We start from the raw sequence: 21604 nt of genomic DNA, 5'->3' as shown, positions 1-21604 counted from the left end.
ACAGATACATGCACAGAAGACAGCAGTTGAAGAACAGCACAGCAGCAAACCCCTCAGCAGCAAAGAACCTCTCAGAACCCCTCAGCAGCAAACACACAGCAGCAGACACAAACACTATGAATTCCCATACCACACCTGTCTTTCTGCTGCCTGAATATGCAGCTATTTCTGTCCTCACTGCATTTTTTTTTCCTTTGGTTTCTGAAATGTTCCTTGCAGAACCTAAGAGAAGGGAAAAGGCTTTTCTACGAGCGGCAGGTTGCAATAAACATGTATAGAAGAGAGAGCGTGTGTGTGCGTGCATATGAAGAAGTACTAGGAAGGCGAGACTGGTCATCTTTCAGCATCTGTCTTCTACCTGGGGTTCAGCACCTCAGCTACCACTCACAGAGCTTTAAAGGGAAAAGAGCAGGAAGCACAGGTCATGCAAAATGCTTTTATTCTTCAATTCAAATTCTCAACATTTAGAATAAAGCATATTGGCAAATATCAAAATTCCCAGGGGCTACCTAGTTACAAAATTTTTGCCTTCCCTTAAAAGCATGTAGATGTGAATCAGTAAGTCCAGGCGATTGCTCATCAGGACTTAAAAAAGGATTCTTCATTTTTCCATTTGCACTTTCTGAAATATCAGTCATATATTATAAAGCAGTTTTTTTTTTTTTTTTTCTCCAATCTTTTTAATCCCAGACCTCTTTCTTGCCTCCTGGAAAATATAATAGACATGAATTCTTGTAGGTCATCCATGCATTTTTGCTTCGTAAGAGCTAAACATTACAGGAAAGGTGCAAACATTTCCTTGCCAAATACAGCAAAACCAAATATTTTTTATTCCAAAAATTAGAAGTAATACGTATTTTCATCCAGCTGCCTAAGGATGAATATAGAAATTGTAGTAGAAATGTCACGGATATGTTAAAATACACTAAAACATATGAGTCTGATACAGTTTGAAAACAACAGAAAAGCTATTTCATTTCTCAAGTAACAGATTCAAGTATAAGCACATATACTTTGTTTTTCTTCTATCTTACTTTTAGATGTAGTCTAAATCATAGACTAGATCATAGTCTGTTGGGCTAAAAGGAAAAGGTTATTTTTGCATAAATGTCCAGTGGGGGTTTTAGACCACTGCTGTGGAATGCAAAAGGGGTAAAAAACATTCCCCAAATTTCCTTGTTCAGATAATAAAAGAATAGTTTAGGTGCTACAGTAGGGTTTTTTTTTTTTTAATATTTGATCTCTCTTTGTAGTTTTTATTCTAACTTAACTGTATTTAGGCCTTGTTTTCATCTTTATAAAGCGCTAGGTTTTCCTTCTTTGTTAGCTATTCTCCCATAGTGCATCTTAGTTTAATTCATTTTTAGCAAAAGAAACACCCAGGTTCAATCTGGAGACCTCCTTCCAACATAATTTAGCTAGACCTTTTCTTAGTAAAGGTTTTCTGGTTTTCATTTTCACTTCATATTCTCAAATAAAAGATCCTTTGTTGTCTACCATTTGATTGGACTTAATGAAAAACACTCCATTTTAACTTAACAGTATTTCCCTTTGAATTTATTATATTTAAGGACACTGTCAAAAATCAAGCATTTAATCTCAGGTTTTTATACTTAAAATTATATTACTATCATATGGTTCAATGAGGTGATGTAAAAGTATATTGAATAGATTTCAAAAAGAAAAGTGAAAAACTAGCCTCATTTTAATATGAAACTAAATACTATGGCTAATGTGCAGATTGGGTATGGTAGTTGACTTTAAAGACTAACATGTGACAGGGTGCCAACAGCTGAATTGTGCAGTATTGACTAAATGAGGTTCACTGATTTGTATTGAGGCTAATATCTTCTTTAAACAATTCCGTGTAAATTGTGCGTATAAAGTCATTGGAAGCTATTTCTCAGGACAGCCTCGCTGGCTAGCTACCTGCTGGAGTGAGGAAGATAATCAATAGAAAGAAATAGAGCTGAGCATGAGACTAGGAAGCTTCAGAGCAGTTAGTGTTGATAAAAGTAGATGATGTCAATATTTGGGAATAACACAACTCTAGGAAAACAGACAAAAGAGAAGTGCATATGTTGTAGAGTGTTCAAACAGGGGCAGAATTAATGCATAAGTGGCAGATGTTGCCCCAGGCTGCAAAAGACATTATTTATTCCAGGTATTGTTAAATTCCTAGTGAAACACCATTGCTCAATGCAGTGTATTAAAATTATATCTAGCAATGAGGAGTCAGGGTACTTTTTACATGGGTAGAAATTCTCAGCTATAAAGAATCTGATGCACTCTATTGATACAGAGCATTTTCCACATTATCTCCCTGACCTCAGAAGAAAGAGCCTCTGTCAGAAATGAACACTGCAAAAACAGTGTTCAGTGCTCTTTAATTGAATGAGTATTTAGAACTAATATTTAAAGCAGTAACAAAACCAAAACGGAATGGCATAGTTCGATTCCTTAAGTTGCAAAAATGTAGATATCCTTGTGCACACCATAAACACCCCCCTTTTTTGTGTTTGAAGATTATTGAAAAAAAAAATCCCAATGCTCATTCAGAATTGTAATAGGATGAATGCTTTTAGCTGTAGTGTCCTTATTGGTAGTGAAGTATTGGTATATTTTTTACTAATTTAATAGTAGAAATCAGTTTTCCTCTTGCTGTCAGGCGATGAATTTTTGTTCTTCTATGCTGATCTTTCTGTTGATGTATTATGACATAGTCTGTCAACATGAACAGATATGTGAAAGGGAGATTGGGTGACTGAGACATGCAACCTGAATATGGCTCCTCTTGAATTTTAAGCATATTATCATGTTTTGGTACAGTTAGTATGAATGTAGTTTTTTTTTTTTTTTTTTCCCCTCTAAATAAAGCTATTATTTTGATGTAAGTTAAGCAAAAGCAAAACAGGTGGACTATGACAAGGTCCTAAAAGCAGAATGAATGAGGTAACTCCAAAACATATGCATGAAAGCTGAAAAAGCTTTCACGTCTAACTTAATAGCCCTTTAAAACTAGCATTTGCAAAGCACAAAAGTTTTTGTGTAAGAAGAACCAGTTCAGGCTTATCTGATTATTAAATATTGCTATCATTTTTTTTTTTTTTAAATTAAATAATTCCCCAAGCTTTACATGGTTTTGTTGTCACAGATGTTTTTATTGTTTGGTGTTAGATATCTGGATTACATCAAGTAGGTGATTACTATGTCAGCTAAAAAGGTCAAGTTCCATACTTTTTATTTCAAACCATCATAAAGAAACCTTTCTATAATGACACACATGTCTCTACTGTAGACCTCTCCATACTCACTTTAAAAAAAGCTCCTATCTGACACATGGCTTAACAGAATAGAATTCCATATTTTGGTAGTGAATACACTTAATATTCATGTGTAAGAGAAATACACATGTACTGAAATAATTTTTTTTCCATAGAAAATTTCTGATTAAAATATTGTTTTTAATCACTAAGCATGCAATTTATAGCACTAAAAGTTGTTATTATGAGAATGGTGTACTATAAAAACCTTCATACACAATTTTTCAGGTTGCTGTTCTTTAGTTTTGATATGTGCCATCACTCCCTTTTAAAATTGCAGGAATATATAAGAGTCTTGTTTAATACTTAACTCTAAAGAAATCTTCATTTCAAATAAAGCATGCATTTTGATTTGGGATACAGTGAAAAAAATCTTTAAAGATATATACATCAACTAATTTGTTAATCCTGTGCCACTTTTAGCATTTGTCACACATATAGACCAGGAAATTGGCTCCATCTCATTCTAGCTCTGTGTTGAATTAAAAACCTCTACTGCAAAGAAGAGCATGATGTGGGGAAAGAATAAATTTAGTTCTTTCTTTAGTAATGCACATATATTTCCATACATTTCACATCCTAAGGGAGCCTGTGAATGCATTCAATAAATACAAAACTGTAAATCCAGGAAAAGGGAATTTTTATATTATAAATTTCACATAGGACTTTAGTCTTAAAAGATCTAAAATTATAAATGTCACTGTGTTTTTATTCTTTTATCGAACACAGGATATAGAAAAAAAATGAAGGCATTACATTTTAGGGTCATTGGAATTTCTGAGAATATTAGATGTTTTAGAACAAACAAATATATTCAACAATGGCACTTGAAAATTAAGAAAATACTAGCTATGTCCTGCCAAACTAATTCTACCTTACATACCCTAAAATCAAAATCATATATGTAAGTGTTTATATGGAACAATTGCCTATCTTCACCTTATATATTAAGGTCAGCAAAAAGAGCAGTTTATGGATAAAGGGCAATAATAAAGAGCTAGCCTTTAAACATGATTAGTTGGTGTCTATTAAAGATGTGTTAAAATGAAATATATACTGCAGATGAAGGAAATTACTAACGCCTACTAGGATGATAGACTTGCTATATGTGTATTTCACTATACCTTTAAAATATTTGTGAATTTGACTGCATTCTGAAGAGACAGAGCAATGTGGGAGATTTATGAGGGTCTGACGGAAACAGGTCTAGGAAAGATTATGGCATACTTGTTTAGAAAAACTGAGAACTGAAGGTTCCTGATTTACACTGACATATATCTAGATGAAACTATAGTTTGCAAATTGCCTAGAGGAGTTATCTTTTATTGTTTGATGGGTACAAAAATGTACATATCTATTCTAAAACATTCTAGGAATACTGATGCTATATGCAAATACAATTTCAACATTTTAAAAATTTCTTAAATATTTTCATTCATGATGGGGGTCACCTCACCCTGTCCTGTTCTGACTGCTTGTGCCTGCTGACCAAGCACCGTGGTTAGGGAAGTTCTGTTGTATTATTTGGAGTTCTAGGGACAGTGGTGTGCTGAAATACTCGCTGTACTATGAGAGCACTAGGAGAGATCAAACTGCAGCTGAGGACTTTTTACCTTTTTCAACATATTGGACATAGTCTCTGTCTTCACAATTAGAAAAGACAAGGATGTTGTTATAATTCCTGACTTTCGATATTAATGCATTTACAAAGGTTTTCAACTTTGTGCTATGTAGTGATGTCATTACATACATTTATTTTGAAATTAAGCAAGGATAAGGCACACAGTTTTACCCAGATTTCTTGCACAGAAAGCCTGAAACACTGCTTAGGTCAACTTCTGTTTGTTTTGTTCCCATCGACCCAGGGTGGATGACTTGTCTAAGGTGGGTCGCAGGCTGGCTTTGCATTATTATTTTCGGTACACTCACTTTCTTTAGGAGCTGTTACTTTTTAATCTTATTTTAAATCATTATTATCATAGTGAAAATCTGTATTAGTCAGTGCAATTCTTATTTCATAATTCACATTTTATTAATGCAATTAAAATTGGTATTTACTGATGCTTCAGGAACAAAATTATGAATTTAAGATCAATTTAACAATGGATGATGTTATGCATTCTAGTTCTGTCAGCATATTTTCAAGCAAGGTGAATGCATTATAGAAATATTAGGTGATATTTTACATAAATATCTACCTATTAGGTGGGAAATTTTGTCAGGCTCATAGGTACACTGGTTACCAATTATATATAGATTTTTTTTCTTTTCTTTCACACACAGATATGTAAAAAGAATTAAAATATCAGCATTTTTAAAGGTTTCACTGGCCTCTAAAAATAGTATAATAAAGACTATTTGCTAACATGAGATTTTGTTTGGCAATATAGAAAACAAAGTTTATGATCAGACACATTTTAATTGTGGATATACATTCAGTGCATTGATAACTTTACAAAAGTATTTCTGTATCATCATATAGTACAAAGATTTCTACATCTGTGATTAGCAATGTGCACTGAACCATTTTTGTCAGTAGCTAGCATACTTTTCTTAAATCATTAACTCATCAGATCAGGACAAAGCTGCCTGGATCTTTCTGGATGTTTGGATAGTGCCTAGCATAATATAATGTGTACTAGAATATAAGGAAATAATTGGCACTTGTTAGTTATAAGCAGCACTTGTTAGCATAGGCTTTCTAGCATGCCAACAAGCAATTAACCTCAGCATCAGTCAATCACCTTTTCCTAGTTGACTCACATTACACTTTGAGGACAGCTGCCATCTTCTTGTGGAAAAATACATGTAACTATGCCCCTAACTGTCATGTGAGTTTTAGACCAGTGTAACTTTATTCTATTCAAAAGAGTTAGAGCTTTCTAAATAGGAGGGTAATCAAGAAAATTATTTTTCTTCCACGACTATAAATTAGGAGTAAGTGCACTTAATTCATTGGGACTGCATCTATGTAAAACTGTGGTACTGAAATCGGAATCAATCTTTTCTTTCCATACCTAAGAGGTGAAAGTGTAGCACTGTATGTAAGTCAATCAAAGTAATGATATTGCTTAGCAATGTAAATGCAAAGGGGTAGATTGCTGATGCCAAGAAATTTGCACCCATGTATTGCACCTGTCAGGGAAAGGGAGGCCGCATTGCAACTGCAGTGTGGTGTGGAATTAATGCCCCAATTAGAGTCTTCTTCATCTCTGTTAGATATGCCTGAGTTAAGACAATATGGAGAGGTTGTTTATCAGCTCATCATTACTAGTGGTGGCAAGAGTAGTCATTTTTTCTGTTTCAAATTGTTTCCCAAAGATCTGGTAAATGCCTTTTTTTTTTTTTTTTTTTTTTAATAGGAATAGATGACCACAAGAGAGTTTGTGTGTGTTATTTGTGTAAATCAGATAGGTTGACAGCAGGTTAATATAACTGTTTTTTTTTTTTTTCCAATTTTCCTACATGTAAGAGTGGTTTTCATGGAAGAAAGGTATGGATGTCCTGAACTGTGATTTAAAGGAGATCATTTTATTCCAGTAGCAGGAAGCAACTTCCATAAATGACAACTTTTTTTCTTTTCAAAACTCCACTGAAATACAGAGTTGACACCTGTATGAAGTATTATTTTAAGAAACAGGGACTGGGACACTTCTCCCTTGACTATCAAAATGACATATAAATATCATTTCTTTTATTTTTTTCTGTGAGTTTTGTGACTTGTGCCTTCGTGTGTGACTGCGATGTGCACTTTTTGTTGACAGATGCGAATAAGGTATAGAGTCCTAAATAAAAATGTGCCTGATCCAAATAGGAAGCAATATGCAGGATAACCTAGGGAAAAAAAAAAAAAAAAAAAAAAGTGGATTCACTGTATTCCTGGTCAGTTCCATGTGGGAATAAACAGATCAACGTGGAGTATTTTTATAGGTAAGTGAGTGATGGAAACAAAAAAGGAGAGATCTGAGGCCTGTAGGGCATTTTCACTCTGCTCTGAAGGGTTTTTACATATTCAGTTCTGAATAAATAAATCTTTCAATTATGAATGGGAATCTTCTCAGATCAGGTAAGAAAGCCATAGAAAAGCAGTTTTATTTTTTGCTTCATAGAAGTTTAGTTATTATTGCTTGATATTCTCCATCATTCACGGTCAGAAATTCTGTTGGGAATGATTTAGAAATGAATTCTTTATTTTTATATTTTTTTTGTTTTGTTTTATTTTTCTGTTCTGTTCAAATAATCATTGTAGAAATCCTCCTGAGGAATATTCTGGTCTCAAATCACTTTACACTGGATTAAGTTAACCTGTAAAGTTCTTATTGCTAGTTGGGTATTACCTTAGTGATGTTAGTTAATTTTCAGATATAAAAATATTTATTTGTGAGACAGTAATATTAAAACAAAATATAACAACATGCTTAAATTGGTCTTTGATAATACTTCTGCATCTGTGCTAGCTAGAATTTACAACTTTCATATTGCTCTGTGCTTCTGGACACTTTTCTTGTTACTAGAATATACGTTCTAGGAACTGGTCACGAGCTAGAATTGTTAAGGACAGAAAATGTACTCAAGATATAAGACTATGGTGCACTATGTCATGCCAACATAGAAATAAAAGCAGATACTGTACTTACTGCATAATCATGATGCATAACTTTTTTTTTTTTTAAGTTACGTAAACTTCATGGTGCATCTGCAGTAGAATAAGAAGATATATGAAACTCATTGGTTGTTGCATATAGCTATCATATGCCCCTAGACAGCAAAATGTTTTAGGCTATATTTCCTAAAATATTAAGCAGTTTTAACAGCTCTTGAAGGGAAGCTGGATTATTTTGATGAAAATGTTGTTCAGTAGTCTGGTTAATCTATGTAAGAACATGAAGAAAATTTAGAGAAAGTAGAAGCGTGTGAAGCAGAAGGCTGTGTCCTTGCTGGTGAACACGAGGAGAGAAAACATTATGCTCAGATATAAAACATATTTCCTGGTAGTACTTCTGATGAAATCATCATTATAGAGCAGACTTATGATGATTGTTATTTATAATGCAAACTCATAGTGTGTTGTAAGCATGGCAAGTTTGTTAATTTTTATTTCTAGACTAACTGATGCTTTTACTCATATTTAAAGATGGTAGATATACAGAGATAATAGGATATCTCTTTCTTTGTTCTGCCTCAATAACAGTTATATTGCCTTTTTGCCTAGGGAGCTAGAGAATCGTCTTGGTCATTTGACTTGTATCTTCAGCGTGTCCATGCAGCACAGCACATTTTTGCCTCTTGGTTATTAAAACAGGCCATAAAAATCCATTTTAAATAGTGACTTAAGAAGTGCATCCTTGTCAGTAAAGAAGAATTTGTAGCCTTAGTCATCTTTGATGATTAAAATATATGGTTGGTTAACATAAAATGGTATTAATTATTCACTCTAAGTGCTTTATTCTGATATTTCTGTACTTATACATGTTTTCTTTTCCTAGGTACCTCTTTAATGATGAAATGGGCATGCTAATTGTGAACTATGTGGTAAGAAGGTCCTTCTAAAATATGCAGTAACTTATTTACTGGAATTTAACAGGCCGTGTACTTCAAAGATTCTTTGCCTCTAATCACATGCACAAACCCTGCAAATATTGCCAGCTCAAGATTCGGCACAGTAGCAGCAGCGCTGAAGCAGCCCCCACCATTAGGCGAGGTACAGAATTGGGCTGGTGACCTGCGATGGGTCAAGAGAACTCGCTTACCAGGATTTGCTCACGGTTATGCTTCTGGCAACTGACGTTTCCATTTTACTCAAAACTTCTGCCTCTGTGTCATCAGACAATGGCCCATGAGTGGTGGCAGAGCAAACTGAGCCTTCATTCTCAAGTTTGAAGAGCAAAAATTATTTACATGACTACATTGCAGAACCTGCTGTTCAAAGTTCACTCCCTGTTACCCATTGTTTTAAACCATTAAGTTTTCCAAAAGCTCTATACAGAAAAGGGATATTAATTTAGAGCGGAAAAGATTTATTGGTCTTGTTTTGTTTTAGTTTTTGTTTCTTATTGAATGATCTGATTTCTGTCCCACCAGAGGAATGTCAAAGATGGGATGTTTCTATCATTGCTTACAATGAAGGATTGCTTAAAGGGACTGACAGAGATTGTAAAATAAATCTGACTCTCCTTGAGATTTTTATAATCTAAAGAAGAACGACTTTTAATTGGTTACAATTTCAGAGTTTATTTTGTAAGAAAAATACTGATTCACAAAAGGACTACTCCTTTACTGTTTTATCAGACTTTCAACTGAGCATTTTTTATGTTCTTTTGGTTATGAATTCAGACAAATGTTTAATTGTTTAATGCTGCTCTTTTCCACCCCCCCCATCCCAATTTTTGACATGTTTTCCTGAATGAGAGCTTGAATTTAGTTACAATTAGTTTAGTTTCAATAAATTTATTTTCATCAGGAATAATGCTCCGTACCAAGATGTGTGAATGAAGATGTTAAGGGGAAGCACAAATAACAACTTTTTTCCATTCAGAGAGAAAGCAGTAAGAAGTCAAGGCTATTCAACAGAAACAAATAAATGCAGCCTGGAAAAGTCTTTATTTTCTAAACAGTAGGAGAATCTCAGAAACAATAAGGATAATGTATAAAGCATAGAAATAAAAAAATAAATGAGTTAATTTTCTTAAAAATATTTGGAACTGAAAAAAAAAATCAAAAAACCCCACCCACATTTCATAATGAATAAAATTTTGCGGGGGAAAGGAGTTGTTTGACATGATGTTGAGGGCAGACTGAAGGACTTGTCCCAGGGGCTGTTCATGCTGCTATTGCAAAAGTGTGTAGGGCATTTAATCTTAGTTGACCTATTTGTAAATACAAAGTGATAATGCCTGCTTCTGTCTAGTGTTCTGCGATCTTCATATGTTTCACAATATAGTAGAAAAGTGTGTCACAGTGCCTGTTATACTTCAAGTTTTTGAGATAAAAGATGATTTGTACTACACATCTTGAAAGAGCATGTTCCTTAAGGTGGTGATGGCAGCTTTAAGTTTCTTTGGGGTGTTTTTTTGTTTTTGTTTGCTTGTTTTTAACTGTTTACTAGGCTAATTTATTATCTCTGAAATACGTATGTCTCTTAAGACTGACAGGAGGATTGCTGCGAATAAAAAAAGCCTTCTTTAGGAGATCCCATGATCAGCAGAATTCTGTCAGCTTCTCAAAAACATACTTAGCTTTAGTACGGCACATATTTTATATTTCAGCTTCTAAATTTTCAGGCATATCTTTGTCTGGAAAACATCTCAAGCCTGTTTGTTAAATGATATCACTGGAAGACCCCTTACCTTTAGAGCAATTCAGATTGAGTCAAGTAATATGCAAATTACATGGCTTTTCCCCATAAATAAGCAGGCTGATATTTTTGAGTGCAGCATGCAAAATACTTTTTATTGGTATTGATAAATATCACAGCCTTGAAGAGATTACCCAGAAAAGGTAAATTGAGATAAATTAGGTGTGTCTTATTTCCAAGTGTATGTGTTCAGATCAGAAGTGTGCTTCTGAAGTGACTCTCCTGATTGTCCCCACATACTGTGCTCCTTTTAACATTTTGTTAATGTTGTCTCATTATGCAGGAATTGGCTTCCTTTTGGACAAAACTAAACTGGGATGTACTCTCTGGGAGCTCACACCAGCACACCATTTTCAAACAGACATTAGGTTTATGGGACCACATGAAGCAATCCTGACATATGTGTAGTGAGGGTATCAAATCCTCAACACTAACTCTAAAAAGCCTGGCCACTTCCTGTTCATCTACCCTACTTGCTTATTGTACACCAAACACCAAACATTAAGGAGGTTACAGGATCCTGCACCAGCTGGCAAACAACAACTATGTTGGGTTCACAGAGGATTTTGTAAGAAAGGAAAGGGCTGATGGGGAAACACGGAGATCTTTGGGTTGATGGTTGTGGTTTGCTACTCATTTCCTGGATCTGCAGGAAATTGTCATGGATTCTTTCTTAGAAAAGGCTTAAGCAGAGGTGGATTCTACCAAAGGGGAATGATTTAGAAAGTAGCAATGTTTTCACACTGGTTTGTACTTGAACAACAAGGAAAATAAAGTGTCCAGCATCTTTTGCACTGTATTTTCAGCTTAATTTGCATATTTTTCTTCTGCAACATGGCAATATCAGCCACCCACAGTGTAGTTTCCTGGGACTCTAAGTACAATAGTTCATTTGATGTAGACGTTCTCAATTTTTATAAACAGAGAGAGTTACTGAAATATTAGCAAATGTGGAGTTTTTCAGAGGAAAGTTTGCATGGAAAACACTGTAGGTTAATTCTTTTAATTGTACTCATATAGGTGGTATCATTGATATCATTAGTATATTTTGAAAGAACAAGACAAGACTTGGATTGCTGTGAATCTCCTTTAGATGATTTTGGTGACCTATGTGTCTCCATGTGGCTGTACATATTTTGTACTACATGAAAGGGTATTAGTGTGAAATTAGTGGAATTTGTAGAAAAACTAACTGAAAGTAAAAATTTTTCTCTACAGAAAATATTGGAAGTACTGATGATGGCTACTCTCAAAATATGCATGGAGTAGTGTGCCTGAGATTTCTTCTCTTGCATATCCTAAGCCATGCCCTAGGCTTGCCCCAAGTGTATTTTCATGTTTTTACAATGCAGCCCTGAAATGTCTTCTGGCCTCAAACACAGGTCTGAGTTTACGAGGTTAGAGACATTAACATTTTTTCATTGATGTTTGAAACTTTCAGCATTTAGGCTAGGAAATGCAACTAATCAAAAACAGAATTGAAATGGTTTATCAGAACATCAGAATAAGGAATACTATATTTTACTTTCTAGATTATCAATGAAGTGACAAAGATGTCCTTTACCTGCTGCTTTGCCAGTAGTAGGCACCAGTTCACAACTGGAGTGCAGGTGTGTGAAACGTCTGTCATAGCACCGACACATGTTTGCCAGATGCCACCAAATGTGGCCCTACACAAAAATAAGAAATCATACTTATTAGATGATACAAAGGGATATGTTAGGATTGTTGGTAAGGTAAAAATAAAAATAGAGAATAACCCATGGGAATAAACTTTCACACATTATCTGTTTTTAATTAAATCCAGAGTGGTTCAAATTTTTAGGAGGATCTCTTGGACTCATGCTTTAATTGTGAAAATGGCTAATTTGTGTATAGTTTAATCATGTTACTATTTCAAGTTACTATAATTGTAGTACTTACATAAGTTCAGGAAGCAGAATTTTGTTTCATCTGGTGATTACTTATTTACTTACATTAATCATACAGTCAGAAAACACAGAATTAAAAAAAAAAAAGTAACTACTGAAAACTTGATTGAACATACTAGAGAATTAATGTGACTAAATGTGTCCATATGGAGCCTAAAAATTTTAATGCACTTCAAAAAATTAATGTAGGAAACAAACAGAGAGCTACAAATGCTGTGATTTCCCCAAGAAACCTAATTGTGCTATTTGAACTGGTTTATATATCAAGAGTAGACATATATAAAGCTGCTTTTGGAGTTATTTACATTTTATTATTTTTCAATTCTTGTATTGTGTATACTTACTGAGATTGAAACTGTTTGCTTTCACTCCACTGTGAATCTCTAAGACAAGTTAAATACTTAAGAGGATCTATTATGTTAACTTAGGGATAAAAAAAAAAAGTGTTTGCACTTGGCCATATTAGGTCCTGTAGTAAAATATTTTCAGGCATGTGCATGGTGCATGACTCACCTGATGAAGAAGTATGTTAAACCTTTTAGAAGCTGGTCACTTTCCAGGTCATGAGTCCTACCCTTCTCATGTCTTTAAAATGCACAAAGATGACCTACAGATCATTACCCTCCAGTAGATAGTTACTCAGGAGTCAACAAGCCTACAAGCCGACCTCTATGCAGTGTAACATGACCATCCTGTCTCCTGTCCTAGACAAGGAAGCCATTTTGTGTTTCTAATAATTTTGTTGGGCACTAATATACTGAAACTCAGAGTGATTTCTACTGGCACAAAGTATCGGATTACATCACAGTGTTTTTGCTGTATGGTTACAGACATTTAGACTACACAAACAACAGGTTGCAACCCTATGCTTTTAAAACTCCAGTGGTATGTGAGTGTGCACATGTGCACACCAGATCACTAGTTATTGCAGCAAAGGCAGTCTCTGCTTCTGCTATATATTTTCTCAACTGATAGTTTTTTTTTTTTTTTTTAAGGTTGTCATATGGTATAACACTTTTACTAGTTGACTCCTCCTACTTTTCTTCAAACCACATCCTGATTTTTGGCCTCAGAAACCAAACATATGCACAGCTTGCAGAACAACACATGATATTGTTTCTGTATAACATCATACCAGCTGGGATATAAATTCTTACAGACAATTTTATGCGAATGAAAAATACCTACATTAAGACATTTTCCATAGCTATGCAATACATACCACAGTAGAGCATATGGTCTAGAGTTAGAGATCCTTAGTTATAACAAAAGCCCCAAGTCAGGCCTCAGATCTTCAGACAATGTAATTTTTAATAGATCATTCTATTTTTTTTTTCTATTCTTTACTTTTCGTATTGTGTTTTGAATTTCTGGAATCTAACATCAGCTAGTTTGCTGCAAGGTTGAAGACTCTAACATTTTATCTATTTGATTTCTATTTGATTTATCCAGTATTGAGTCCAATAAAGTTATTATTTAACTAAAAACCAGCAAGGATTTGGTGAAATTCTGACATGTATCATGATTTGAAGATATACCAATAGCAAGAATTCATCATTGTGGGGCAATTTATTTCAACATTTATTTTTGCTGTTAGAAAACTGTTCTACACCTGATTTGTCAGTCTTCAGCTTCCAGACCCCTTTTTCCAGATTTTTCATGGGTGGGGTCGTTGCTGTATTATTCTCCCTTCAGGATAAAGAAGCTTTGCATAGAAGAATTTTCTCCCACCTATAAACTTTAATTGTTACCCCCAGTCCTTTTTTTCAGTAATCAGATTGAGTTTATACATTCACAGAAAAGAATTTTCTCCTGCTGTCAAATTATGCAACCTATTATTTTTTTTTCTCTTCTACCATTCCCATTAAAATATGGACAGCAGATCTATGGGAAATATTCCAACAATTGCATCAGGATTTAAGGATTATATTAGCTTTGTTCATGCAGCCTCACAGTGGGAACTCATGTTGAGTTGCTGGTCTACTATGGCCCATAAATCCTTGCAGAGTGGAGGAATTCTGAGGCACCGTACCCCAGTTTTTGGGGGTGAAATTCCTTTCTATTGATGTATAACTTTGCATTCACCTCCTATAAAATGCCTTTTTTTTTTTTTTAAAAAAAAAGAGATTTATTTATTTATATATTTTTAATGGTTTTACCTTGTCAAGGGATCTCTTCTTGGATCTTATCATTATGTACTGCTCAACTAACTTTTCTGTCATCCTCAGATCCTTAGAACGCTAATTTTGGTATGAACCTTCAGATCACAGCTGGGAATACTGAATAGCATTGGGCCTAGTGCTGATTCCTAATAGATACCCTTAGAAACAAGCCAGTAATAGTTTTCTTTATATCTTCTGATGGTCTACTGAACAAATTCTAATCAATAGAAATTGTGAACATTGATGCTATGTAGGTTTTTTTTTATTTATTTAATAAAAATATCATATAACAAATTTTCATTGTACTTTTATCAATTAAATCAATGGAAGATGCTGATCCTTAAGACGGGTGAAAAAAATTGGTTGACAACTTAGAAAACATGAAAAGATTAATTCTCCAAGAATTAATATTCTTTAATTTGCTCTGCACATGTAACTTCATTTCACTTTTGCAAAACAGCTCATAAAAATAATACAATTCATCTTTCAGAACTGGAGGGATTCTGATTTGTTTGACATATCCATCTTAACGTGTTGCTTTTTGAATTTACTGAAATTGCCTTTAAGAAGCTCACAAAACTGGTGCTAGACACTGGTGCTTGCACTTTCTTCAGTTATTTTTAACATGTTTTGCTAACAGTTTGTCAGATGGGTAATGTATACTCCATAATTTGCCACAAAATATAAAACTCATAAAATTGGAAAAACTAATTCTTAATCTGTGCTTTGGCAGACATACCTTGTATTCATTTCTGTCTGTAAGAGATATCACTGCATCTGTTATGTTGACAGATAAATGTACATCCACAATCCTCTCAAAGCTTTACTAATATCACAGCTTCCCCCCTCCTATCTCCCCAAACTCCTCACCATCATCCTGGTATTTGAGGGAGTTGAGTAATTCAAGTTGTGCTTGAAAGGTGTCTGTGTTTTTGAAAGTAAAGGGAAAGAAAGCGATGATCTTTGAGGGGAGGAGACTCATGTAAAATCTCCTTTTTTTTTTTTTTTTTGGATCCTCCTCACTTCCAAAATAACGTTCTGGTGAAGTTTGTTAATAAGAAGTTTCTAACCAGTTTATTCTTATTTTAAACAAATCTAAACCTTTTGAATTTATTGGACTTCTCTGTCTTTGTATAGGCTGAATATCACAGCTAATAGTACAGTAATAATTACATATCATTCTCTTTATCCTCTTTGTGCACTGCCAATCGGCAAAGGTGTCTCATTTCACACATCATTTGCAATGTCCTATGGTAATACCACATATTTTGGGGAATAGCTCTCGAATGTAGTCATTAATCTCCATTTTGGGATGTGTAGTTCCAGATTCTGGACCCAATTCGGTAATTACTCTATGTGCTGAAGTCAATGGGCTAGCAAGACTCTGTTCAGTTCCAGAGAGAAAGAGAGTACAGGTAACTTCATACAAAACCACAGTACTGTAGGATTTCCCAGTCCTACATCTAGATTGCACTGGACACAGCCCAAAGCAGGGAAGCAAGTTACCCTCTTTGTGTGCAGTGATGCATAGGTCACTGCAGCAGGTGGGAATTTTGGGTTTAGGGGATATTCTGGATGGTCTCTCCACATGGTGGGGTGAAAGCAAGTTATTCTGCCTGTCCTATTTCAGTCAAGACAGCTAGAACAAAGGAGCACTGTTAGTTCCTACTGAGGCAAAGCAGCCACAAGTCAACAGTGATCCAGATCCAACTTCGACACAGAGACAGCTTGTGAAATTGAAAAACAAGAACAAAACAAAAAGTACTATATGTGTCTGTGAAATCTTATCAACTCTGGCAGAGATATTTATTGCTCACTGATGACTGAGAATCTCATCTTGCCCAGGGACTAGTTGTGAGTTAGTAATGAAGTAAAAATGTAGGGTGATCAGCGAATGACAGTCTATCACTGATTGCTCTGATGTCACGCTTTGGGAACAGCAGCCAGAAATGTGCAACTCATTCTGCCTTTAGAATCAAAGGCACCTAATTACAATCTCATTTTGTTAAAATACAGCACTAATGACTTGCTTGTGCAGTAGCTGGATACCATATCAACTACCATAAGCTAAGTTTTTCCATTTAACAATCCTGGTTACAGTATCTGACTGCCTGTGCATAAACATTTGACAGTTGTTGCTGTGTGTCATTGTAGAGGAGAGATGCAGCAGTTTCCTCTAGGCTGTAAAATCAAGAGGAGTCACTGGCAGATAAACTTTGTGCTAAGGTGTTCTACCTCACTTTAGAACTGTTTTGACTGATTCATAAATACTGGTCTTTTGAAAACAAAACTATGTTTGCTCAGGTCAGCTTATTCTGTGGCACATCAACAGGGGTTAAACCCTGTTCCCTTTTGTCCTCTTCCCAGTTATTATTATTATTATATATATATATATTTTTCCTGGTACTCAGCTGTTTTACTTTAGAATTCCTTTTATAACTGGGTTGCTTCTGCATGTTTGGTACAAGTTATACATCATCTTCCAAAACTTTATTAATATATATATATACATATTTTCAGAAATATCACTACTTACGAAGTCTTAACTTAGGTTACTTCTGTTATCTTCCAAGCATCCTGCTGACAGCAACTGCGTTGTTAAATATCAAGGGTACCTTGCTTTGCTTCCTACATATGGCTTTCCTTCAACAGATCCCAAATTAAACATGCTCATGGGTGACATGCATTGACATCTGATGATATTCTATGAAATTCTCTTCAGAAAATTCTGCACATTTTAATCTGTTAATTATAGCAAAGTCTATACTATTACATATTTATCTGAAAGGAGTTCTCTGAAAGTACAGAAATGTGGTTAGCTTTCTAAGTAACTGTGTTTTGGCACACATCAAGGACAGACTTTATACTAAATCACATTTTTCACGTGGCATTAGATGGCTCCAGAGTTTGATACGTTTGGTTTTCCCCTACATGTCTGATGCAATCTATTACATGTGTAATTCTATTTCTGAGTATGTTCTTTCTCCAAATGTGAATTGCAATAATTCTTTCACTATGGCTGGTGCTGAGACAGTGCCCATCTTTCTAAATCTATATAACTGGCATTTTCTCCAAGTGCTTAGCACTTGTTTTCTCAGAGCTCTGCCAGTTGTTTTCAATTGCCTTTCATATGAAGGTGTGTTGCTATAAGCTGTTGTGTCAAAAATCAGATAGGATCTTAAATAAACCAATGTGTGTATCAAGCTATTCATATTCAAGTGGTATTCAGAGTCCATCAAGAGGAGAACAAGGTGTGTAATTATTATTATTTCTAAGCAGCATGGAGGGCAGACAAAAGAGTTAAGTAGGAACCCTTCCAAGTATATATCCTGAAGAACCAGAAGGGGCAGTAATAAAACTAAACGTCCTGTAAAGAGAAAGATTGTTGGAAGGATGAACTCATTAGCTAGGTGCTGAGGGCCAAGGCATTCTCTATTTCATTCTTATTACTTCCGGGCCATGACTATGTTTTAACTACATTCCAGATCAGAACACTACCTGGGAACATTAGTGAGCTGAAAAAGAAACCAGTAAAACAGTTATGGTCCCAATGTCAGTATGAAAATCAGGACCATGATCTTTTAACTGCTCCAGTAAAAAGTTATGTCACTTGTAATTTCTGCTTCCTGGAGGTGCCCAGTATATTCAAAGAGCTCTCCACAAGTCCATGATCAGTTCTGCTGGATTACAAAATCAGGAAAATTCTCTGATGTGTGTAATTTCCATATGTTGCCTGGGGAGTGATATAGTCAAGTCAGTCCATGCTACTACAGTCTCTGCTAAATTCTGATCTGGGTACAGGCTTGTTTATACCACTTGGCACCAGTTTTTAAGTTGTTTTCCAGTTGTGATTAATCAGTGTGCTGCACATTTGTAATGTCTCCTCCTCCCCTAACCCTCAGCATCATGGACTGTAGGGAGAATAAGGTAGCAGTTGGATATGCCAACTCCATAGTTGAGTCTGCTGGTGACTGCCTAGTGGAGAGATTCTCTAGGCTCTGTCCTAGGGACCCGTACAGCTGAACAAGGACAAGCTGTAGCAGACGGTCTGTCTTATTCCTCCCAACATTACAAATTAAAACAAGAATATGAAGAACCCGTATGACTTCATCCTTCAGACCACAAGTGAAGCTGAGTCAGCAAGTGGTGAAGAAAACTACATGTATTTATAGTGAATGAGTAATTATTTCTTTTTCATGACATGTTTGTAGCTAATCAACTCAAATAGCTGCCTATCTAATAAATACAAGCTGCATACAAGGCTGCCAAAAAAGTGCATTTGACTGGTATGTTTGGCAGTGCTAAGCAACTCTCAAAGCATATTAGATGCTTACTGTTTGAGTCAATAGGCTAAGATCTGAGTAAGATTAAACAATATGTTTTGATTTTTTTTTCCTTTCATACTATATGCTGCTTTTATTCAAACTCAAGTTTAGTTCCACTGGTTTCAGTAAAGGTAGTGGTGGAAGGAACAGAACCCAAAGCTAGTACTTAAGTATTTATTTTCATGTGTTCGAATTACGTTACTAAGCTTTTATTTGTCTTTTCTTTCTTTCTTTATATATATATATATATATATTTTTCCACCGGAGTGATTAAATATTCAGAATTTGCTCATGAAACAAAACTGAACAAAGCTAAAAACCGATCATTTCCCTTTAACTTTCTCTAACAGAGAAAAGACATTCCCTCACAAATTTTAGGGATACCAAATGGATTCCATTTGAGTACCTTTCAGCCTGCAGTTCACAGAAATCCAGCAACTCTATGTATACATTGAAGTTACACTCTAAGTACAACCTCTGAATTTTTTTTTTGTTAACTGTATAACTGTGTGTCCATTTGATATACTTCACTGACGTGTCAGACTTCAATATCAATATATATTTCTTATATGATTTAAGAAAAAGAAAAAAATGTATTGCACAAAACACATAATAATAAAGTAGATTATGATTTCAAAGGAGATTTTAAAGAGAGTGTAATTTCAAAACTACCTTTTCTCCCATTTGATATGGATTACCTATTTACTACCTTTGAGAATGTACCATAGACATCTTGAAGTCTGAATACCTTTCCTTTAATTACTTTATACTTCTCCCTTCACTGCTCCCCTCAGGAACTTTACAGAAGTGGAGGTAGCCAGGCACAAAGGTTCAGAGAGCAAAACTGGGAAACGTAAATTCTAAAGACATTAACTCCTCATGATTTTCAGCACATAGACTTATCCATATAACTCCCATTAACATTAATGAGAATAATGTGACTTAACCCTTTGCATATTGAACACTTTCCTTACTGTACTGAAGAGACTAGTTTCTAGTCCCTAAACAAAATGACAAGGTGCAATGACAATATATCATTTAAACGTCACATTCATTTAGTGTATGACAGACCTTTGAAAAAACAAATTTATAAAAGCAACTTTTGCATCAGAAGTCAAAAGTCCCAGAGAAAGCTTAATTAATATTGCCAATTTTAGTACAGTTTTCATCATAATGGTAAAACAGACTATTGTATTTGCAATTTAACCTCTAACTACACAATTTTGAACATAAATAGCTGCAAGGAATGCAAAAAATTTTTCAGAACAAGGCTTTAAGCTTGGTCTTACTTTTTAATCATTTAACCTTATTTTAAATGACAGCCTATTAATAAGCCATTAATATAATCATTATTTTAAAATGAGATTTCAAGGAAAGGTAGACTTGAATTACCTTAGTGGGTAATATTGGTGGTAAAGGGACAGTTGGACCAGATGATCTTGTAGGTCTTTTCCAACCTTAATGATTCTATGATTCTATGAATAAGCTACAGTAAGAACAGACAGAAACTGATGACTTTGAAAGAAATAATGCTATAAGAAATATATGTGATGTTATGCCCAAGAAATTTGAAAACAAAGGCCATAATTTACCTTTGAATTATATATATATGGTATTTATATATTATTTATATTATATATGTATATATATATAGTATTTAAAAGTCCACTAATTTAATAGAAAGCTGTGTAAGCATGAGGACGTTCAAACAATGTAGTGGAATAAATGGACCTTCTAGAGTGTCCCTATGTCACATGGAGACTGCCAAGAGGCTCCAAATACTACCTAAATTTGTAAAATATCCTGATTCCTTCCTTTTCCCCTTTTTCTTCCCTTTTGTCCTCCACCTTGTGCCTATTGCCTTTACACATCACTCACTACTAACTCTTGTGAAGACGTGGGTTTCCTCATGTGTCAGTGATCTCTGGGAAAGCTCTCCAGTTGAACCATCTTCAGGAAATATGTCATTTATTAAGAAGAAGTAAGGAATATGTTTCTTAAATTTATGCTACAAGATAAACTGAAAAAGATAATCAATGTTCTTCCAGTACAGTATAAGAGTTACAGTATCGACCTTTGGGAAATTTAAATTCGATGCCTTCATTTTCGCTTGTACAAGTCAGTGAATGTAAAGTAGCTGTTATGGATTAAGGTCCCCCATTGCCAGGATGTGTACTGTTCTCACAAAAGCTGCAGTATGTGGTGCTTATAGGCTATAATTGCCTGATAAAAAATATTTTTTCTGTGTTACTCTAAGACTTTTATTCAAGTTCTTCAAAAGGTCTTACAGATATTAATTACACAACTTTAGTCCTCTTGTGTAGCAAAAATAGATAAACAGGTAGATAAACAGTGACCACTTGACACCCATGGGACTAATTTTCTGTGGATTTCATGTGGGTGGCATAGGAGAAAGGGCAGCAGTGTTACATTTCTCTTAGTAGGGAATAGGAACAATATACTGTGCCTTATTGCATGAATTGAAAGCTATGGTATCCAACAAAAAACT

The 21604-nt window shown here is 34.7% G+C and overlaps 1 long non-coding RNA gene across 2 annotated transcripts in view; it reads left to right on the top strand.

The window, feature by feature from the left end:
• LOC125180421 (uncharacterized) overlaps window positions 1-11471 on the top strand; it is a 30384-nt gene extending 18913 nt beyond the window's left edge. For both annotated transcript variants that reach the window (XR_007158985.2, XR_010829723.1), the window contains exon 3: window positions 8810-11471. This is a non-coding gene — a long non-coding RNA (uncharacterized lncRNA). The remainder of the gene's footprint in view (window positions 1-8809) is intronic.
• Window positions 11472-21604: the final 10133 nt, after the last annotated feature.

This window comes from Anser cygnoides, chromosome 2, assembly GCF_040182565.1.
Source record: "Anser cygnoides isolate HZ-2024a breed goose chromosome 2, Taihu_goose_T2T_genome, whole genome shotgun sequence".
NCBI classification, from domain to species: Eukaryota; Metazoa; Chordata; class Aves; order Anseriformes; family Anatidae; genus Anser; species Anser cygnoides.
Note: the sequence above shows the minus strand (reverse complement) of the source record. Positions and strands in the feature narration are given on the sequence as shown.